At 39.1% G+C, this 20,621-nt stretch overlaps 1 long non-coding RNA gene across 2 annotated transcripts in view; it reads left to right on the forward strand.

The window, feature by feature from the left end:
• The window catches only part of LOC149125272 (uncharacterized), a 76,660-nt gene extending 56,382 nt beyond the window's left edge, over positions 1-20,278 (forward strand). The window contains exon 5 of one of the 2 annotated variants that reach the window (XR_016210333.1): positions 19,607-20,278. This is a non-coding gene — a long non-coding RNA (uncharacterized LOC149125272). The remainder of the gene's footprint in view (positions 1-19,606) is intronic. The other variant, XR_016210335.1, reaches the window with a different exon arrangement.
• The last annotated feature ends 343 nt before the right edge of the window (positions 20,279-20,621 follow it).

The following is a 20,621-nucleotide window of genomic DNA, read 5'->3' on the forward strand; positions in this document are numbered from 1 at the left end:
TGAATTCCCTCTCTTGAAAAATGCCTGTTCAAAATCATCAGCCATTTGTTAACTGGCTGATGTTAAATATGTGAGGGTGCCTTCTTCGGATTTTACTCCAGTACCTGAGTCTACACCCTTTCTCTCTTTTTTCTATTGTGTTTTGAACTCCGTGTTACAATACTCCGTTGTAATGGAACACAGCTCTTAGGAGTTTACTGATGCTGTAGGTCAGGAATTTTATCCTTTAAATTGCCACAAACACCCACTGTAATGTTTCTTGCACCTTTTTGGAAGCATGAACTCTGAATTAGGGTTTTATGAATCTGACTAGGCAAACTTCTAAATTTTGGTTCAGATTTCTGTTGCCTGTCAATTTCCATTTTAACAGTGCTTTTGAAGTTTATACAGAAAGCTTTAAAAGTTAGTTTGTGCCCTTGGTTTTTATTCTTACAACTGCTAAAATACCTCTGTAAGCCTTATTCTATATTCTTTCATATGTTGTATAATAAATGTAAAGAATTCATTGACCGACTGAAATGTTGGGTGTCTGTAAATGAGACCAAAATGTGGGTTGCTTTTTTTTTAATTTCTATTTGTGGGCTACTGTTTAATGAACAGCAGCTAACCTATAATTGTGAATGCTTCGTGTCATCAGTATTTGCATTACATTCATAAAATTGTGCAAGTCCTGTTACTCCCAGCTTAATTAAAATACTGTTATGCCACCTAACTTGAGTTCAGCAAACTGGTTTTAGGTTTTGATGGAATTGATGTAAAATGATATCCCATAAATAAAAAGTATTTGTGTTTAGTTTCAAGGAAAAAAAAAGGAAAAATACCTGTTCAAGTGTTTAGCCTATTGCTTAAGTAGATTTTTTTGGTGTTAATTTCTGGAGCTCTTTATAGATTCTGGATGATAGCCCTTTATCTGTTGCATAGTTGCAAATATTTTCTACCATTCTGTGGTTGCCTCTTCACTTTGCTGAGTATTTCTTTTGTAGTGTAGAAGCTTCTCAGCTTGATATAATTCCATTTGTCATTTGAGTTTGCTTGCCTGTGATTCTGGGGTCTTTTCTAATAAGTCTTTGCCTCTGCCATTGTCTTACAGGGTTTCCCAAGTATTCTCTAGTAATTGATGGTATCAGGTTGTATAGTTAAGATTTTTATCCATTTTGAGTGGATTTTGGTGTAAGGTGTGATGTAAGGGTTTAGTGTCATATTCTGATTGCATAAATTCAGTTTTTCCAGCACCATTTGTTGACAAGACTGACCTTACTCCAGGGATTGATTTTAGCTCTTTGTCAAAGATAAGTTGGTTGTAGATATATGGATTGGTTTCTTGGGTTTCTATTATATTCCACTGGTCTACTCGTTTTTGTGCCAGTTTCAGACTTTTTTTTTGTCTTGAAATCAGGTATTGTGATACCTCCAGCTTTTTGTTGTTGTTGTTGTATAAGATTGCTTTAGCTATTCGAGGTCTCTTGTGTTTCAATATTAATTTTGGCATCTTTTTTTCTAGGTCTGAAAAGAATGTCATTGGTATTTTGATTGGCATTGCATCAATCAGTAAATTGCTTTTGGTTGTATGGACATTTTGATGATGTTGATTCTTCCAATCCTTGAACATGGAAAATTGTTCCATTTTTTAAAGATTGATTTATTTATTTGAAAGTCAGAGTTACACAGAGAAAAGGAGAGAGAGAGAGAGAGAGAGGTCTTCCATCTACTGGTTCACTCCCAAATTGGCTGCAAAGGTCGGAGCTATGCCGATCCAAAGCTAGGAGCCAGGAGTTTCTTCTGGATCTCCCATATGGGTGCAGGGGCCCAAGGACTTGGGCCATCCTCTATTGCTTTCCCAGGCCATAACAGAGAGCTGGATCAGAAGTTGCGCAACGGGTCTCCAGTCGGCGCCCATATGGGATACTGGCACTGCAGGCAGCGGCTTAACTCGCTACGCCATAGAGCTGGCCCCAATTGTTCCATTTTTAATATCTTCTTTTATTTCTTCTTTAGTGGTTTGTAATTTTCATCATGTAGGTCCTTGACAATCTTGGTTAAATTTTTTCCAAGGTGTTTAATTCCTTTTAGAGCTATTGTGAATGGGACTGATCTTAGAAGTTCTTTGTCAGCGACAGTGTTGTCTGTGTATACAAAAGCTGTTGATTATTCTGTGTTGATTTTATATCCTAACACTTTGCCAAACTATTTTATGAGTTCCAATAGCCTCTCAGTAGAGTCTTTCAGATCACCTATATATAGAATCATGCCATCTCAAATATGTATAGTTTGATTTCATCATTTCCAATTTGTATCATTTTGGTTTCTTTTTCTTTCCTAAGGGCTCTGGCTAAAAATTCCAGATCTATATTAAATGGCAATGGTGATCGTGAGTATCCTTGTCTGGTTCTGAATCTTAGGGGAAATGCTTTCAGATTTTCACCTTTCAATAGGATGTTGGCCTTGGGTTTGTCATAAATTACCTTGATTGTGTTGAGGAATGTTCCTTTAATACCCAATTTGTTTAAGGTTTTCATCATGAAAGGGTGTTGTATTTTATCAAATGCTTTTTCTGCATATATTGAGAAAACCATATGGTTTTTTTTCTTCAGTTTGTTCATGTGATGTATCACATTGATTGATTTGCGAATGTTGAACCATCCCTGCGTTCCTGAGATAAATACTACTTGTTGCAGGTGAATGACCTTGCTGATTTGTTGTTGGTTTTGAATAACTAATATTTTGGTGAAGATTTTTGCCTCTGTGTTCATCAGGGAAATTGGTCTGTGGTTCTCTTTCTCTGTTGGATCTTTTTCAGGTTTAGGAATTGAGTGATGCGGGCTTCATGTAACAAAATAGGGAGGATTCCTTCCCTTTCAATTGTTTTAAATAGTTTAAGAATAAGTGGAGTTAGTCCTTTAAATGTCTGGTAGAATTCAGCAGTGAAGCCGTCCCGGCCTGGGCTTTTCTTTGTAGGGAGTGTCTTTATTACACTCAGTTTCCATCTGGTTATTGGTCTGTTTAGGTTTTGTGTGTCTTCATGACTCAATTTTGGTAGATTGTATGTGTCTAGGAACCTATCCATTTCTTCTAGGTTTCCCAGTTTGTTGGCATACAGCTCTTTGTAGTAATTTCTGATGATTCTTTTTATTTCTGTGGTATCTGTTGTTACATTTCCTTTTTCACCTCTAATTTTATTGATTGGGGTCTTTCCTTCCTTTTTTTGGTTAGTAAGGCCAGTGGTATTCAGTTTTGTTTTGTTTTTTTTTTTTAAAAAACCAACTCTGTTTTACTTTAGTATTGTTATTTTTGTTATTTTATTTTGTTTATTTCTTCTCTAATTTTTTAAAAGATTTATTTATTTCTTTGAAAGTCAGAATTACAGAGAGAGAGGAGAAGCAGAGAGAGAGAGGGAGAGAGAGAGGTCTTCCATCTGATGGTTCACTCCCCAGATGGCCATGACAGCCAGAGCTGTGCTGATCTGAAGCCAGGTGCTTCTTCCGGGTCTCCCACACGGGTGCAGGGGCCCAAGCAGTTGGGCCACCTTATACTGCTTTCCCAGGCCATAGCAGAGAGCTGGATTGGAAGAGGAGCAGCCAGGACTAGAACCGGCGCCCATAAGGGATGCTGGCGCTTTAGGTCAGGGCGTTAACCTGATGAGCCACAGCGCCAACCCCTCTTTTCTAATTTTAATTATTTATTTTCTCCTACTAGTTTTGGGGTTTGTTTGCTGTTGTTTTTCTAGGTCCTTGAGATGCATTGATAACTCATTTGTACTGATTTTGCCGTATCCCACAAATTTTGGTATGCTGTATTGTCATCTTCATTTGTTTCCAGAAATTTTTTTGATTTCTCTTTTGATTTCTTCTGTGACCCACTCTTTATTCAGGAGCATGTTTTTCAGTCTCCATATGTTTACATATGTTCTAGAGATTCTTGAGTTGTTGATTTCCAGCTTCAGTCCATTGAGGTCAGAGAAGTTACATGGTATGATTTTGATTTTTTTTTTTTTGAATTTACTGAGACTTGTTTTATAGCCTAGCTTGTGGTCTAAACTAGAGAAAGATGCATGCACTGGTGAGAAGAATATGTATTCTACATTTGTAGGCTGAAAAGTTTTCCAGATATCCATCAGGTCCATTTTGTCTATAGTGTCAATTAACTCTGTGATTTCCTTGCTGATTCTTTGGTTGTCTGTTGCTGAAAGTGTTGCACTTACGTCCCTCATTACTATTGTATTGGAATCTATGTCTCCCTTTAGGTCCATTAACATTTTTTTAAAATAGCCAGGTGCCCTGTAATTTGGTTTATATGTGTTTTTAATAGTCATATTTTACTGTTGAACTGATCCCTTAATCATTACATAGTGCCTTTCTTTGTCTCTCTTAACATTTTATTTTAGCATCTATTTTGTCTGATAGCAGAATGGCAACACCTGCCGTTTTTTAGTTTCTATTAGCATGTAGTATCTTTTTCCATCCTTTAATTTTCAGTCTGCATATATCTTTGTTGGTGAGATGTGTTTCTTGTAGGCAGCAAATAGCTTTTTTTTAAATCCATTCAACCAGTCTGTGTCTTTTAACTGGAGTTGAAGCACTTTACATTCAAGGCGACTATTGATAAGTGATAACTTTGCCCTGCCATTTTTCCATAAATATTCCTGTTGTTTACTTTGGATTTCCTTTGTACTTTTACTTGGGGATTTTCTGCCTTTACCTTCTTTCATAATGATGACCATGTTTCTGTATTTCTGTATGTAGCACATCCTTAAGCATCTTTTGTAAGGCTGGATGAGTGGTGACAATTTCTTTCAATTTCTGTCTGTTGTGGAAAGTCTATTTCACCTTCATTCCTAAATGAGAGCTTTGCAGGGTACAGTATTCTGGGTTGACTTTTTTTTTTTTTCTCTTAAGACTTGGCCTATGTCTTGTCATTCTCTTCTAGCCTGTATGGTTTCTGTTGAGAAGTCAGCTGTGAGTCTAATTGGAGATCCTTTGAAATAATTTGGCATTTCTCTTGTGTATATTTTAGAATCTTTATGTTTTGCTGTGAAGAGTTTGAATACAATGTATTGTGGTGAGGATCTTTTCTGGTCATGTCTATGAGAAGTTGCATGTGCTTTTTGTATGTGAATACCCCTTTCTTTCTCCAAATTAGGGAAGTTTTCTGTTACTATTTCACTAAACAGGGCTTCTAATCCATTCTCTCTTTCCATGCCTTCAGAAACTCCTAAGACTTGCATGTTGGGTCATTTGATAGTACTCATGGATCTCCAGCAGTGTTTTTTAGTTTTGTACTTTCTTCTTCTTTTTTTTTTTTTTTTTTGGTCTGATTGTAATATTTCCAGAAATTTCTCTTCCAACACAAATATTCTTTCTTCTGCTTCATTGAATCTGTTGTTAATGCTTTCTACCACATTTTTTATTTGTACTATTGAATTCTTCATTTCCAAGATTTCAGTTTGATTTCTCATTAAGATCTCAATTTCATGGGAGAAATTTTCTTCCATGACATGTACAGATTTCATTCATTTGTGAATTTGCTTCTGATTACTTCTAAGTAATCTTATGATAAATTTTTGGAATTCCATTTTGGCATTTTTTTTAAGTCTCTTCATCTTCACATTCTAGTATTGAAGTGTTCTTTTCTTTTGAGGACATCATGTTGTCTTCCTTATTCTTGTTTTTTTAATTTCTGCATTTATTATTTTGCATTTGTTGAGATACTTGTTGGGTTTTGTTTGTTTGTTTTGTTTTTTTCCCTGTGATGGCTTTTATCTTTGAACTATTCATCTGTGGCTTAGTGGAGTGCCGTAAGTGAATACCTAGAGGCACGTGGTGGGTGTGGCCAGAGAGCTCTGTTCAGTGCTCTGGGTGAGGGGAGTGTCCAAGGTGACACCCAGGTTGGGCATGGTAAATCTCTCTGTCTCTCTCTCTCATCATGAGGGAGGATTGTTCTGCTCTGTTGGCATAGTCTCTTGCTCACTTCCTCTCCTCAAAGGAGACCAGTGCCTGGGCGCTAACCCCAGTGGGTACAATATTCATCTGCAGTGACACAAGAACCAGCCAAATGATCTATGCAGCCCTCAGTTTAAGCATGGATCCCATAGTAATGAACCTCACCAGGGAATCAGGGAGCCACAAACATGTGGAACCTCCCATATTGACTGCCCAAAGTCCCAGCCACACTCTGAGCCCTCCCATGCAGCCACAGTATTTTCACAGTCCTGACATGCATGGTTCTCACAGTCATGAGCACCCATCCCCCCATCAGTTCTCCCCACCAGGCTCAGGTGTCTCCACTAGGTTAGTTGCTGGGTGCATGGGCACGAGCTGCTGCAGCTGTTACATGTGTTCAAAATGGTGCCCATCCTCTCTCAGCTTGTTACAGGATTCAGGTGCAGGGTGGTTGAGGAGAGTCTGGTCTCACCTCACTTTCCAGAGCTGGTGCTAAGGTGTTTGGCTGTTGGGGTGCTGAGTTGTGCGTGATGACACCCTCCACGTAGGTTCATGGTGTCCCTCTTAATTTGTGTGGAGTTTCCTCTGCCATTTCTCCCTAACTTCCATGAGACTGCTCTCCATCTTATTAAAACTATCTTCATATTTCACCTGCATTCTTAAATGAGAGCTTTGCAGGGTACAGGGTACAGTATTTCGGTTCATTTTTTTTTTACTCTTAACACTTGGACTATATTTCACTATCCTCTTGTATTCTGTAGGGTTTCTGATGAGAAGTCAATTGTAAGTCTAATTGGAAATCCTCCCAAAGTTATTTTTTGTTTCTTTCATGCACATTTTAGAATCCTTTCTTTATATTTTACTGTTGAAAGTTTGACTGTAATGTGTCATGATGTAATCTTTTCTGGTCATGTCTATTAGGAGTTCTATGTGCTTCCTCTACTTGTACATCCCTTTCTTTCTGCAAATTGGTGATGTTTTCTGTAATTATTTCCTTAAATAGGTCTTCTAGTCTGTTCTCTCTTTTCAAACCCTCAGGTACACTAAGACCCATATGTTGGATCATTTGATAGTATTCCACAAATCTCCAAAGCTGTTTTTATGTTTTCTGGTATCATTTATTTTTTTTATCTTACTGAAAGATTTCCAAAGATTTGTCTTCTAGTTCAAATATTCTTTCTTCTACCTTGCTAAGTCTTTTTTGAGGCTTTCTAATGCATTTTTATTTAATCTATTGAATACTTTATTTCTAACATTTCATTTTGGTTTCTCTTTAAAATCTCAATTTCATGGGAAAAATTGTCATTCATATCATGCTTTTTTTTTAGTTCATGGATTTGCTTCTGATTACTGTTGAGTAAACCTATGATTAATTTTTTGAAATTAATTTCTTTTTTTATTTAACATTTATTTAGTAATTATAATTTTCCAAAGTACAGTTTATAGATTACAATGGCTTCCACCCATAACTTCCCTCCCACCTGCACCCCTCCCATCTCCTACTCCCTCTCCCATTCCATTCACATCAAGATTCATTTTCAATTCTCTTTATATACAGAAGATCAGTTTAGTATATATTAAGTAAAGATTTCAACAGTTTGCACCCACATAGAAACACAAAGTGAAAAATATTGTTTGAGTACTAGTTATAGCATTATACTATTATTTATACTCCTACATGAGAAGTAAGTACACAGTGACTCCTGTTGTTGACTTAACAATTTGACACTCTTGTTTATGGCGTTAGAAATCTCCCTAGGCTCTAGTCATGAGTTTCCAAGGCTATGGAAGCCTCTTGAGTTCTCTGATTTCAATCTTATTTAGACAAGGACATAGTCAAAGTGGAAGTTCTCTCCTCCCTTCAGAGAAAGGTACCTCCTTCTTTGATGGCCCCGTTCTTTTCACTGGGATATCACTCACAGAGACCTTTCATTTAGGGTGTTTTGTTTTGTTTTGTTTTGTTTTGTTTTGTTTTGTTTTTTGCCAGAGTGTCTTGGCTTTCCATGCCTAAAATACTCTCCTGGGCTCTTCAGCCAGATCCAAGTGCTTAAGGGCTGATTCTGAGGTCAGAGTGTTGTTTAGGATATCTGCCATTCTATGAGTCTGCTGTGTATCCCACTTTCCATGTTGGCTCATTCTCTCCCTTTTTTATTCTATCAGTTAGTATTAGCAGACACTAGTCTTGTTTATGTGATCCCTTTGACTCTTAGACCTATCAGTGTGATCAATTGTGAACTGAGATTGATCACTTGGACTAGTGAGATGGCATTGGTACATGCAACCTTGATGGGATTGTGTTGGAATCCCCTGGAACATTTCTAACTTCACCATTTGGGGCAAGTCCGATTGAGCATGTCCCAAATTGTACATCTCCTCCCTCTCTTATTCCCACTGTTATATTTAACAAGGATCACTTTTCAGTTAAATTTCAACACCTAAGAATAAATGTGTGTTGATTAAAGAGTTCAACCAATAGTATTAAGTAGAACAAAAAATACTAAAATGGATAAAGTATTAAATTGTATATCAACAGTCAGGACAAGTGCTGATCAAGTCACTGTTTCTCATAGTGTTCCTTTCACTTCAACAGGTTTCCTTTTTTGTGGTTGGTTAGTTGTCACTGATCAGGGAGAACATATGATGTTTGTCCCTTTGGGACTGGCTTATTTCACTCAGCATGATGTTTTCCAGATTCCTCCATTTTGTTGCAAATGACTGGATTTCATTGTTTTTGACTATTGTATAGTATTCTATAGAGTACATGTCCCATAATTTTTTTTTATCCAGTCTACTGTTGATGGGCATTTAGGTTGATTCCAGGTCTTAGCTATTGTGAATTGAGCTGCAATAAACATTAAGGTACAGACAGCTTGTTTGTTTGCCAATTTCATTTTGTTTGGGTAAATTCCAAGGAGTGGGATGGCTGGGTTGTATGGTATGGTTATCTTCAGGTTTCTGAGGAATCTCCAGACTGACTTCCATAGAGGCTTAACCAGTTTGCATTCCCACCATCAGTGGGTTAGTGTCCCTTTTTCCCCACATCCTCTCCAGCATCTGTTGTTGGTAGATTTCTGAATGTGAGCCATTCTCACCGGGGTGAGGTGAAACCTCATTGTGGTTTTGATTTGCATTTCTGATTGCTAGTGATCTTGAACATTTTTTCATGTATCTGTTGGCCATTTGGATTTCCTCTTTTGAAAAATGTCTACTGAGGTCCTTGGCCCATCTGTTAAGTGGGTTGTTTGTTTTGTTGTTGTGGAATTTCTTGATCTCATTATAGATTCTGGTTATTAATCCTTTATCTGTTGCATAGTTTGCAAATATTTTTTCCCATTCTGTCGGTTGTCTCTTTACTTTCCTGATTGTTTCTTTTGCAGTACAGAAACTACTCAATTTGATGCAATCCCAATAGTTAATTTTGGCTTTGACTGCCTGTGCCTCTGAGGTCTTTTCCAAGAAGTCTTTGCTGGTGCCGATATCTTGCAGTGTTTCTCCAATGCTCTCTAATAATTTGATGGTGTCAGGTCATAGATTTATGTCTTTAATCCATGTTGAGTGGATTTTTGTGTAAGGTGTAAGGTAGGGGTCTTGCTTCATGATTTGGCACATGGAAATCCAGTTTTCCCAGCACCATTTATTGAATAGACTGTCCTTGCTCTAGGAATTGGTTTTAGATCCTTGATCAAATATAAGTTGGCTGTAGATGTTTGGGTTGAATTCTTGTGTTTCTATTCTATTCTATAGGTCTTTCCATCTGTTTCTGTACCAGTACCATGCTGTTGTGATTACAACTGCCCATAGTATGTCCTAAAATCTGGTATTGTGATGCCTCTGGCTTTGTTTTTGTTGTACAAGATTGCTTTATCTATTCAAGGTCTCTTGCATCTCCATATGAATTTCAGCATCATTTTTTCTAGATCTGTGAAGAATGTCTTTGGTATCTTGATTGGTATCGCATTGAATTTATAAATTGCTTTTGGGAGAATGGACATTTTGATGATGTTGATTCTTCCAATCCATGAGCATGGAAGATTTTTCCATTTTTTGGTATCCTCTTCTATTTCTTTCTTTAGGATTTTGTAATTCTCATCGTAGAGATCTTTAACGTCCTTAGTTAAGTTTATTCCAAGGTATTTGATTGCTTTTGTAGCTATTGTGAATGGGATTGATCTTAGCAGTTCTTTCTCAGCTGTGGCATTGCCTGTGTATACAAAGGCTGTTGATTTTTGTGCATTGATTTTATATCCTGCTACTTTGCCAAACTCCTCTATGAGTTCCAATAGTCTCTTAGTAGAGTTCTTTGGGTCCCCTAAATAAAGAATCGTAACCTCTGCAAAGAGGGATAGTTTGACTTCTTCCTTCCCAATTTGTATTCCTTTAATTTCTTTTTCTTGCCTGATGGCTCTGGGTAAGACTTCCAGAACTATATTGAATAGCATTGATGAGAGCGGGCATCCCTGTCTGGTACCAGATCTCAGTGGAAATGCTTCCAACTTTTCCCCATTCAATAGGATGCTGGCCATGGGTTTTTCATAAATTGCTTTGATTATTTTGAGGATTGTTCCTTCTATACCCAATTTGCTTAGAGTTTACATCATGAAAGGGTGTCTAATTTTATCAAATGATTTCTCTGCATCTATTGAGATAATCATATGGTTTTTCTTCTGCAGTTTGTTAATGTGGTGTATCACATTGATTGATTGATTTGTGAACATTGAACCATCCCTGCATACCCGGGATAAATCCCACCTGGTCTGGGTGGATGATTTTTCTGATGTGTTGTTGTATTCTATTGGTGAGAATTTTATTGAGGATTTTTGTGTCTATGTTCATCAGGGATATTGGTCTATAATTTTCTTTCAATACTGCATCTTTCTCTGGCTTAGGGATTAAGGTGATGCTGGCTTCATAGAAAGAATTTGGGAGGATTCCATCTTTTTCGATGGTTCTGAATAGTTTGAGGAGAATTGGAGTTAGTTCTTCTTTAAATGTCTGGTAGAATTCAGCAGTGAATCCATCTGGTCCTGGGCTTTTCTTTGTTGGAGGGCCTTTATTACTGTTTCAATTTCTGTCTCAGTTATGGGTCTGTTTAGGTTTTCTATGTCTTCCTGGTTCAAGTTAGGTAGGTTGCATGTGTCTAGGAATCTATCCTTTTCTGATAGGTTTCCCTGTTTGCTGGCATACGTGTGCTTGTAGTAATTTCTGATGATTCTTTTTATTTCTGTGGTGTCTGTTGTTACATTTACTTTTTCATCTCTGATTTTATTGATTTGGGTCTTTTCTTTTTTTAGTTAGTTTGGCCAATGGGGTGTCAATTTTGTTTATTTTTTCAAAAAACCAGCTCCTCATTTTGCTGATTTTTTTGTAGTGTTTTTTGGATTCAAGCCTATTGATTTCTTCTCTGATTTTAATTATTTCTCTTCTCCTACTAGATTTGCTCTGGTTTGCTGCAGTTTTTCTAGATCCTTGAGATGTGCTGAAAGCTCATTTATTTGGCACATTTCCAATTTCTTGATGTAGGCACCTGTTGCTATAAACTTTCCTCTTAACACTGCTTTTGCTGAATCCCATAAGTTTTGATATGTTGTGTTGTTATCCTCATTTACTTCCAGAAAGTTTTTCATTTCTGTTTTGATTTCTTCTATGACCCATTGTTCATTCAGGAGCATGTTGTTCAATCTCCATGTGTTTGCGTATGCTCTAGGGATTCCTGAGTTGCTAATTTCCAACTTCATTCCTTTATGGTCTGAGAAGCTGCATGGTATGATTCTAATTCTTTTGAATTTGCTGAGACTTGCTTTATGGCCTAGTATGTGGTCAATCCTAGAGAAGCTTCCATGTACTGCTGAGAAGAATGTAAAATCTTTAGCTGTAGGATTGAAAGTTCTGTATATATCTGTTAGATCCATTTGGGCTATAGTGTCATTTAAATCTACTGTATCCTTGTTGATCTTCTGTCCTGTTGATCTGTCTATTTCTGAGAGTGGAGTATTGAAGTCCCCCAGTACTATTGTATTGGGGTCTAAGTCTCCCTTTAAGTCCATTAACAAATCTTTTAGATAAACCGGTGCCCTGTAGTTAGGTGCATATACATTGATAATTGTTATATCTTCTTGTTGTATTGATCCCTTAATCATTATATAGTGTCCCTCTTTGTCTCTCTTAACAGTTTTTGTGGTAAAGTTTATGTTTTGCGATATTAAGATGGCTACGCCTGCTCTTTTTTCATTTCTGTTGGCATGGTATATCTTTTTCCAGCCTTTCACTTTCAGTCTGTATGGATCTTTGTTGGAAAGATGTGTTTCTTGTAAGCAGCAAATAGATGGGTTATGTTCCTTAAGCCAATCAGCCAATCTGTGTCTTTTAACTGGACAGTTCAGGCCATTAACGTTCAATGTGACTATTGATAAGTAGTAACTTTGCCCTGCTATTTGCCAAAGATATTTTCTAATATATGCTTTGGACTTCCTGTGCTCTTTTGCTGTGAGGTTTCCTTCCTTTACCTTCTTTCATATTGATGACCGTGTTTTTGTGTTTCTGTGTGTAGCACATCTTTAAGCATCTTTTGCAGGGCTGGACGAGTTGCAACAAATTCTTTCAATTTCTGTTTGCTATGAAAGGTCTTTATTATTTTTTTTTTGCTTTCAAACTTTTATGTAATGAATATAAATTTCCAAAGTACAGCTTATGGATTACAATGGCTTCCCCCCCATAATGTCCCTCCCACCCACCACCCTCCCCTTTCCCACTCCCTCTCCCCTTCCATTCACATCAAGATTCATTTTCAATTCTCTTTATATACAGAAGATCAGTTTAGCATACATTAAGTAAAGATTTCAACAGTTTGCTCCCACACAGAAACATAAAGTGAAAAATACTGTTTGAGTACTAGTTATAGCATTAAATCTCAATGTACAGCACACTAAGGCCAAAGATCCTACATGAGGAGTAAGTGCACAGTGACTCCTGTTGTTGACTTAACAAATTGACACTCTTGTTTCTGGCCTCAGTAATCACCCTAGGCTCTTGTCATGAGCTGCCAAGACTATGGAAGCCCCCTGAGTTCACTGACTCTGATCATATTTAGACAAGGCAATGGTCAAAGTGGAAGTTCTCTCCTCCCTTCAGAGAAAGGTACCTCCTTCTTTGATGACCCATTCTTTCCACTGGGATCTTACTCGCAGATATCTTTCATTTAGTTTTTTTTTTCCCATAGTGTCTTGGCTTTCCATGCCTGAAATACTCTCATGGGCTCTTCAGCCGATCCGCATGCCTTAAGGGCTGATTCTGAGGCCGAGTGTTGTTTAGGATATCTGCCATTCTATGGGTCTGCTGTGTATCTCACTTCCCATGTTGGATCATTCTCTCCCTTTTTTTTCTATCAGCTAGTATTTGCAGACACTATTCTTGTTTCTGTGATCCCTTTGGTTCTTAGTCCTATCATTATGATCAATTGTGAACAGAAATTGATCACTGGGACTAGTGAGATGGCACTGGTACATGCCACCTTGATGGGATTGAATTGGAATCCCCTGGTATGTTTCTAACTCTACTGTTTGAGGTAAGTCAGCTTGAGCATGTCCCGAATTGCACATCTCTTCCCTCTCTTATTCCCACTCTTACATTTAACAGTGATCACTTTTCAGTTAAGTTTCAGCACTTAAGAAGAATTGTGTATTGATTACAGTATTGAACCAAAAGTATTAAGTAGAACAAACAAAAAAATACTAAGAGGGATAACATATCAAGTTGTTCATCAACAGTCAGGGTGAGGGCTGATCAAGTCACCGTTTCTCCTAGTGTTCATTTCACTTTAAGAGGTTTCCTTTTTGGTGCTCAGTTAGTTGTCACCTATCAAGGAGAACAAGTGGTATTTGACCCTTTGGGATTGGCTTATTTCACTCAGCATAATGTTTTCAAATTCCTAACAGGGATCACCTTTCAGTTAAAATGTAAACACCTAAGAATAATTGTGTGTTAATTACAGAGTTCAACCAATGGTACTAGAACAAAAAAAAAATACTAAAATGGATAAAGTATTACATTGTACATCAACTGTCAGGACAAGAGCTGATCAAGTCACTGTTTCTCATAGTGTCCATTTCATTTCATCAAGTTTCCCCCTTGGTGCTCAGTTAGTAGTCGCCGATCAGGGAGAACATATGATATTTGTCCCTTTGGGACTGGCTCAATTCACTCAGCATGATGTTTTCCAAATTCCTCCATCTTGTTGCAAATGACCAGGTTTCGTTGTTTTTGACTGTTGTATAGTATTCTATAGAGTACATGTCCCATGATTTCTTTATCCAGTCTACTGTTGATGGGCATTGAGGTTGATTCCAGGTCTTAGCTATTGTGAATTGAGCTGCAATAAACATTAAGGTACAGACAGCTTGTTTGTTTGCCAATTTCATTTTGTTTGGGTAAATTCCAAGGAGTGGGATGGCTGGGTTGAATGGTAGGGTTATCTTCAGGTTTCTGAGGAATCTCCAGACTGACTTCCATAGTGGCTTAACCAGTTTGCATTCCCACCATCAGTGGGTTAGTGTTCCTTTTTCCCCACATCCTCTCCAGCATCTGTTGTTGGTAGATTTCTGAATGTGAGCCATTCTCACCGGGGTGAGGTGAAACCTCATTGTGGTTTTGATTTGCATTTCCCTGATTGCTAGTGATCTTGAACATTTTTTCATGTGTCTGTTGGCCATTTGGATTTCCTCTTTTGAAAAATGTCTACTGAGGTCCTTGGCCCATCTGTTAAGTGGGTTGTTTGTTTTGTTGTTGTGGAGTTTCTTGATCTCATTGTAGATTCTGGTTATTAACCCTTTATCTGTTGCATAGTTTGCAAATATTTTTTCCCATTCTGTCGGTTGTCTCTTAACTCTCCTTTATTTCACCTTCATTCACAAATGAGAGCTTTGCAGGATGTAATATTCTGGGCTGGCAGTTTTTCTCTCTTAGTACCTGGGCTATGTCCTGCCATTCCCTTCTAGACTGTAGGGTTTCTGATGAGAAGTCAGCTGTGAGTCTAATTGGAGATCCTCTGAGAGTAATCTGACGTTTGTCTCTTGCACATTTTAGAATCTTTTCTTTGTGTTTCACTGTGGTGAGTTTGATTACAGTGTGTTGTGGTGAAGATCTCTTTTGGTCATGTTTATTAGGGGTTCTATGAGCTTCCTGTTCTAGGATGTCTCTGTCCTTCTCCAAACCTGGGAAGTTCTCTGCAAGTTTCTCACTAAAAAGGCCTTCTAATCCTCTCTCTCTCTCTCCATGCATTCAGGAACTCCTAGAATCCGAATGTTGGTTTTTTTCAATAGTATCCTGTAGATTCCCAACAATATTTTTTAGATTTCTAATTTCCTCTTCTTTTCTTTTGTTTGACTGTATACTTTCTTGTGCTCTGTCTTCTAAGTCCGATATTCTCTTTTTGCTTCAATGACTTTGTTTTTAAGGCTCTCTAATGTGTTTTTCATTTGATCTATTGAGTTCTTCATTTCATTTTGATTTCTTTTCACTATCACACTTTTCTGTTCTACTAGTTTCTGCATTTCATTTTGATTACTCCTTAAGATTTCATTTTCATGAAAGAGATTTTCTATCCTGTCCAATAAGGATTTATGTAGCTCAAGCATTTGTTTTTGAAAACTTCTAAATGTTCTTATAAGTTTTTTGAAATCTGTATCTTGTGTTTCTTCCATCTCATCATCTTCATAATCTTGGCTTGGGGTGTCTTGTTCATTCGGGGACATCATAATGTCTCCCTTGTTCTTGTTTACTCGGTTTCTGCGTTTGTTGCTTGGCATTGTGGAGATATTCTTTGGATTCTTCTTCCCTCACTGTGTTTTTTTTTTCTCTTTATACTATTACTGTATTAAATGGACTGTCCATTTTTGATGGAGCCTTAGAGGCTTGAGATGGGTGTGGCCTGAGAGCTCTATTTGGTTCTTCAGGGTTAAGGGTGTGCCAAAGGTGACATTCCCAGGTTAAGTGTAGTAAATCTCTCTCTTTCTTTTCTTTTCTTTTCTTTTCTTTTCTTTTCTTTTCTTTTCTTTTCTTTTCTTTTTTTTTTTTTTTTTGATTCAGAAGGGAAGTAATTCCACACAGCTGAGTGGAATTGAAGGTAGTTAGCTTCCGATCTCTGGCTCCTGTGGTTATAACATTCGCCTGCTCTTTTCCAAGGACCACACAGGGAATCTGTGGTGCCTTCCGTGTGGGCTCAAATTCTCCTGCAGTCTCTCACTGGGTTGCTAATGTTACCAAATTGTAGCGTCTCTGGAGAGTACTCAGTTCTCTCACCCACTGTCTCTTTTTTCATAATCTCAATTCATTAGCTCCACACATTCACTAGGTCCTAATCTCCTGTTATTCCCCCCCCCCCCCCAGAGTCAGGGTTTTCTGCTTGGCTGTGGGTGGGCACAGGCCTGAGGTCACGCAGCTTTTATGTATGATCAAAATGGTGCCTGCTCTTTGTCTTGCTCGCCTTTGAGAGGTGAGCGGAGAGAGAGAAACTCGTGTTCATAGTGGTCCCCCTTTTTTTTTTTCCTCTCTCCTCTAGGTAGCCTGGTGAACCTTCCCCCACAGGGCTTCAAGCCTTGTTCCCTCTAGGCTGCTCCTTCTGCTTTCCCGCCAGTGTCTCGGGCTATTGAGGTTCGGCTCACCTCGCATTCCAGCGCTGGTGCGTAGATTCCCCCGCTGTTGTCCCGAGCTGTGGACTCCCACTCCCTCCATGCAGGTCCACCGTGAATCACTAGTTCTGGAAGAGTTTCCTCTGCTGTTTCTTCCTCAACTCTTCCTTGAACCTGCAGTATCTCCACTTTTATTAAACTGTCTCTTCCCGGACTATCAGTGTGCTCCCTTCCTATTCTGCCATCTTGCTGGAAATCCCCTTGAAATTCATTTCTGGCATTTCTTCAGTCTCTTCATCTTCACATTCTAATATTGAAGTGTTGTTGTGTTCATTTGTGGGGTCATGGTGCCTTCCTTTTTCCTGTTTCTTGAATTTATGTCTTTTTTTTAAGGCTTTTTAAGAGTTGATTGTTGTTTTTCCCTCTGATGGCTTTTATCTTTAAGCTATGCCTCTGTAGCTTAGTGGAACGTCTGCACTTTCAGTGAATATCAAGAGGTGTGTGGTGGGTGTAGCCAGGGAGTTCTGGTCATTTCTCAAGACTGTGGGGTATCCAGGTAACACACAATTTGGGCATGGTAGATCTCTTCTTGTTAACAGAAGTGGGGATGGTCACCACTTTAGATATGATCACCTCCTTACCTCCTCTCCTCCAAGCTAAGCAGTGCCCTCATGTGTTCAACACTTAACTACGCCACCCTATGAACCACACAAATGATCTGTGCCGTGCTCACTGTAAGCACAGTTCCCACTGCAATGACCTGCCAGGCTACCAATGACCTCCGAGCATGTGGAGCTGCTCCTAGTGATTGCCCAGAGACCCAGCTACACCCTGCACTTTCTCTTGTAACCACCGAGTCCCTAAGCACATGAGGCTCCCACAGTTGCTGCATGCAGAGGTTTGATTCTGTCCTGCCAGCCTTTCTAGTCAACAGAGGGGCAGTTGTTTCCTGAGCCATCTCTGCCAAGACATCTTGATCCTGGGTGGCAGGGGGAACCTTACAGTCCTATGTGGCTGCCCGGTCAACTCCCAGCCAGCCTCAAAGTCAGTGGGGATTGTATATTTTCCCCTCACCCCCCCCCCAACTTCACTAGAATCTCTGGATCACACATGTACACAAGAGCTGCTGTCTGAATGTTGCTCTCTCCCTGCCACTGCTGTTAGTACTGCTGAGAAGATGGTATCCTGTCTTAGTCAGTTGCTGTGCTCACCCACAAAGTCTTCTGCATCTCCCACCCAAACCCAAAATGGCGCCCACCCTTTCTCAGCCAGGCAGCAGGTGCTGTTATGGTGAAGTTGGTATGAGATAGACTTGCCCCATCCATTGGGCCCCCAGTAAACTGCTAGAAATGCTAGCCTCCAGGGCTCCAGTCCAAACTCAGTCCACTTTCTCCTGATGGCTGTATTACCACGGGTTGCTGCCATCTGGTCTCACCTCCATCTCCAAGCTGCTACCTGCTCCAGCTCTCAGCTGCTGCTGTCGTGTGTTGTGTTCGTGTTTGTTCTGTACGTAGCCGCCCTCCACATAGGTCTACAGCATTCCTCTTCCTCTTGTAGGATTTCCAGTGCAGTTTTCTCTCCAGTTTTCCTCTGAGAGTGCACTTTGTACTTGATTTATTTATTATTATTATTATTATTATTATTATTATTATTTTTACTATTTATCCCTAGCCTAGCACAGTATGTCATCCCCTAATCCACCATCTTGCAATCCTCACTGTTGACAATTTTAGCAGGCTGTATACTCAAACTCAGTATCAGAAAAAATTGAACAGTTACTCACCTGAGAGTGCTTAGGTCACAGTCAAAATCTCCCAGTACTAAGATTTCAGAAATAATCAGAGCAATTTGAAGAAATCTGCAGAAGATGCCCAATAGTGGGGGACACATTCGTATTTTTCCATCTATCCCTAATCTGTTGTCGTCAGTCATTTTGAAATAGTCAAGGAGGCTTTGTAGCTTTGCTTTTTATGCCAAAAGATTCCAGTTATGTCACCTTGTTCTCCTAGTAAGACTGATTCACAGATTTTCCTAACTGTGGATTTCTTCCTCATTACAAGCTAAGCTTATTTAACTGGTTTATTGAATTTTAAACAGAAAATGACTTTAATTCATTCTTTTTCACCTATTTCCTGCACTGCTTATTCCCAGCTCCTGGGATAAAATCTGTCAGGTCCCAGGGCTTTTCTGTCTCATTAACTGATGAAAATTAAAGTACAGAAGCTTCTCCTAAGTTAAAAATGTCATCTGATTTATATTTCCTTTCCCCAGTTGAGGGCAGTTTCAGACTCAAGAGACTGAGAATGGATTTGTGGAGAGATTCTTGAGCTGGCTAGTCTTGTCTCACTGCTTTCTCCATTTACTAGTTGCTGTTTCATCTTGAAGTAGGAGAGGAAAAAGTAAAGGGAGAAAATTCCTTCTGCACCTGAGGTTCTGATCTGATGATGCTGCCATCTGGGCATGGTAGAACCCCCGGCTCCTTGTCCCCCTTGTTGTCCAGGGACGCTTCCTTCAGTTTAGGGGTTCCCTGGACACTTTCCTCTTTAGTTCCTGGCAGGGATGCTGCTGCTTCCATGTGTCTGGCTTCATCTCTGCACTGTGCTCCAGCACCTATGCACATCCTTATCCTCTCGTTATGGAGGCTGCCTCAGTCTTGGCAGGAGCTTCTGGTGGAACCCCTAGCCAGCTAATTAATGACCATCAGCCAGCACCATTCCACAGGGTTTGCATGTGGTCCATGGAAACACTCTGCTCAGTTTTCAGTGGATGTGTTACTTACAATGATAGAGCTTTCTTTTTCTTCTGTAGGCAGCTCTAGCTACATTACCTCTGCTTTTTTTATTCAGTCATGGGCCAGGTAAATTGCTCTTATGCCCATAAAATTCCAGAAAATGCATAAGGGGTTTTACTGAGATCCTACTCAAAGCATGTGAGGTGAGAAAGATCTTAACCTTCCCTCCTGTGAGTGAGAGAGGGAAGTGACAACTGTCTAACATCAGTCTCTAAATTCCCATTATCAGCCTCTTTGTGTTCTTTGTGTTTTCTTAGCCATCTCTTAAATAATTGGAGGTTAATGACTGAAGAACTGTCTTCCCCAAGTCGTCGGGTATCCACTGGAAATAAAGCACCAATAATGCAGGTACATTTGTATATCAAAATGCATAACATTTTATATATATTTTGGTTTGGAGAGTAGTAATCTCTCAATGGATATATGTGGAACATATGAATGAATGAAAGATTAGTCCATTACTTTGCTTTATTTTGTGTAGATACGGAATCAGTTATATTCTCAGACTTTGTTGAAATGAGGATGACAGGGCCGGTGCTGTGGCTCACTTGGCTAATCCTCCGCCTGTGGCACCAGCACCCCGGGTTCTAGTCCCGGTTGGGGTGCCGGGTACTAGTCCAGGTTGCTCCGCTTCCAGTCCAGCTCCCTGCTGTGGCCCGGGGCGGCAGCAGAGGATGGCCCAAGTGTTTGGGTTTGCTTTGGTCCCTGCACCCACAGGGGAGACTGAGAAGAAGCACCCGGTTCCTGGCTTCGGATTGGTGCAGTGCCGGCTGTAGCGGCCATTAGGGGAGTGAAATAACAGAAGGAAGACCTTTCTCTCTGTCTCTCTCTCTCACTGTCTAACTCTGCCTGTCCAAAAAAAAAAAAAAATGAAATGAAGATGGCAGGGTGGAGAAAGCAAACCAAAGAAAAACAAAGACAAAGGAAGACACATCGAATTTAATATCCTATCACACTTATTTTCAAATTATCTCACAAAGAGAATATACCCTAAATTTGAGAATTCTTTCAATGATGACATCTAAAAATACATGTCTTTTTTTCAGGGATAAAGTGTTATGATTACAAAGCCAGAAATTTAGCTAATCCTAGGCAGTCTAGAATGAATAGGAAATTTGGTTTACTTTAGTAATTTGTTCTATTCACTTGCAGATTACAAATTCTAGCTAAAACCTTGAGAACCTATAAAGAATGTGTAAGAGTAGAAGTTACTGGATTCTGTGCCTCACAGGATAAGGCCAGAATTCAATAATGCTGCTCTCTCAGATTTCT

Source organism: Oryctolagus cuniculus, chromosome 7 (genome assembly GCF_051225735.1).
Source record: "Oryctolagus cuniculus isolate XC-2025 breed Fujian yellow rabbit chromosome 7, ASM5122573v1, whole genome shotgun sequence".
Taxonomy (NCBI): domain Eukaryota; kingdom Metazoa; phylum Chordata; class Mammalia; order Lagomorpha; family Leporidae; genus Oryctolagus; species Oryctolagus cuniculus.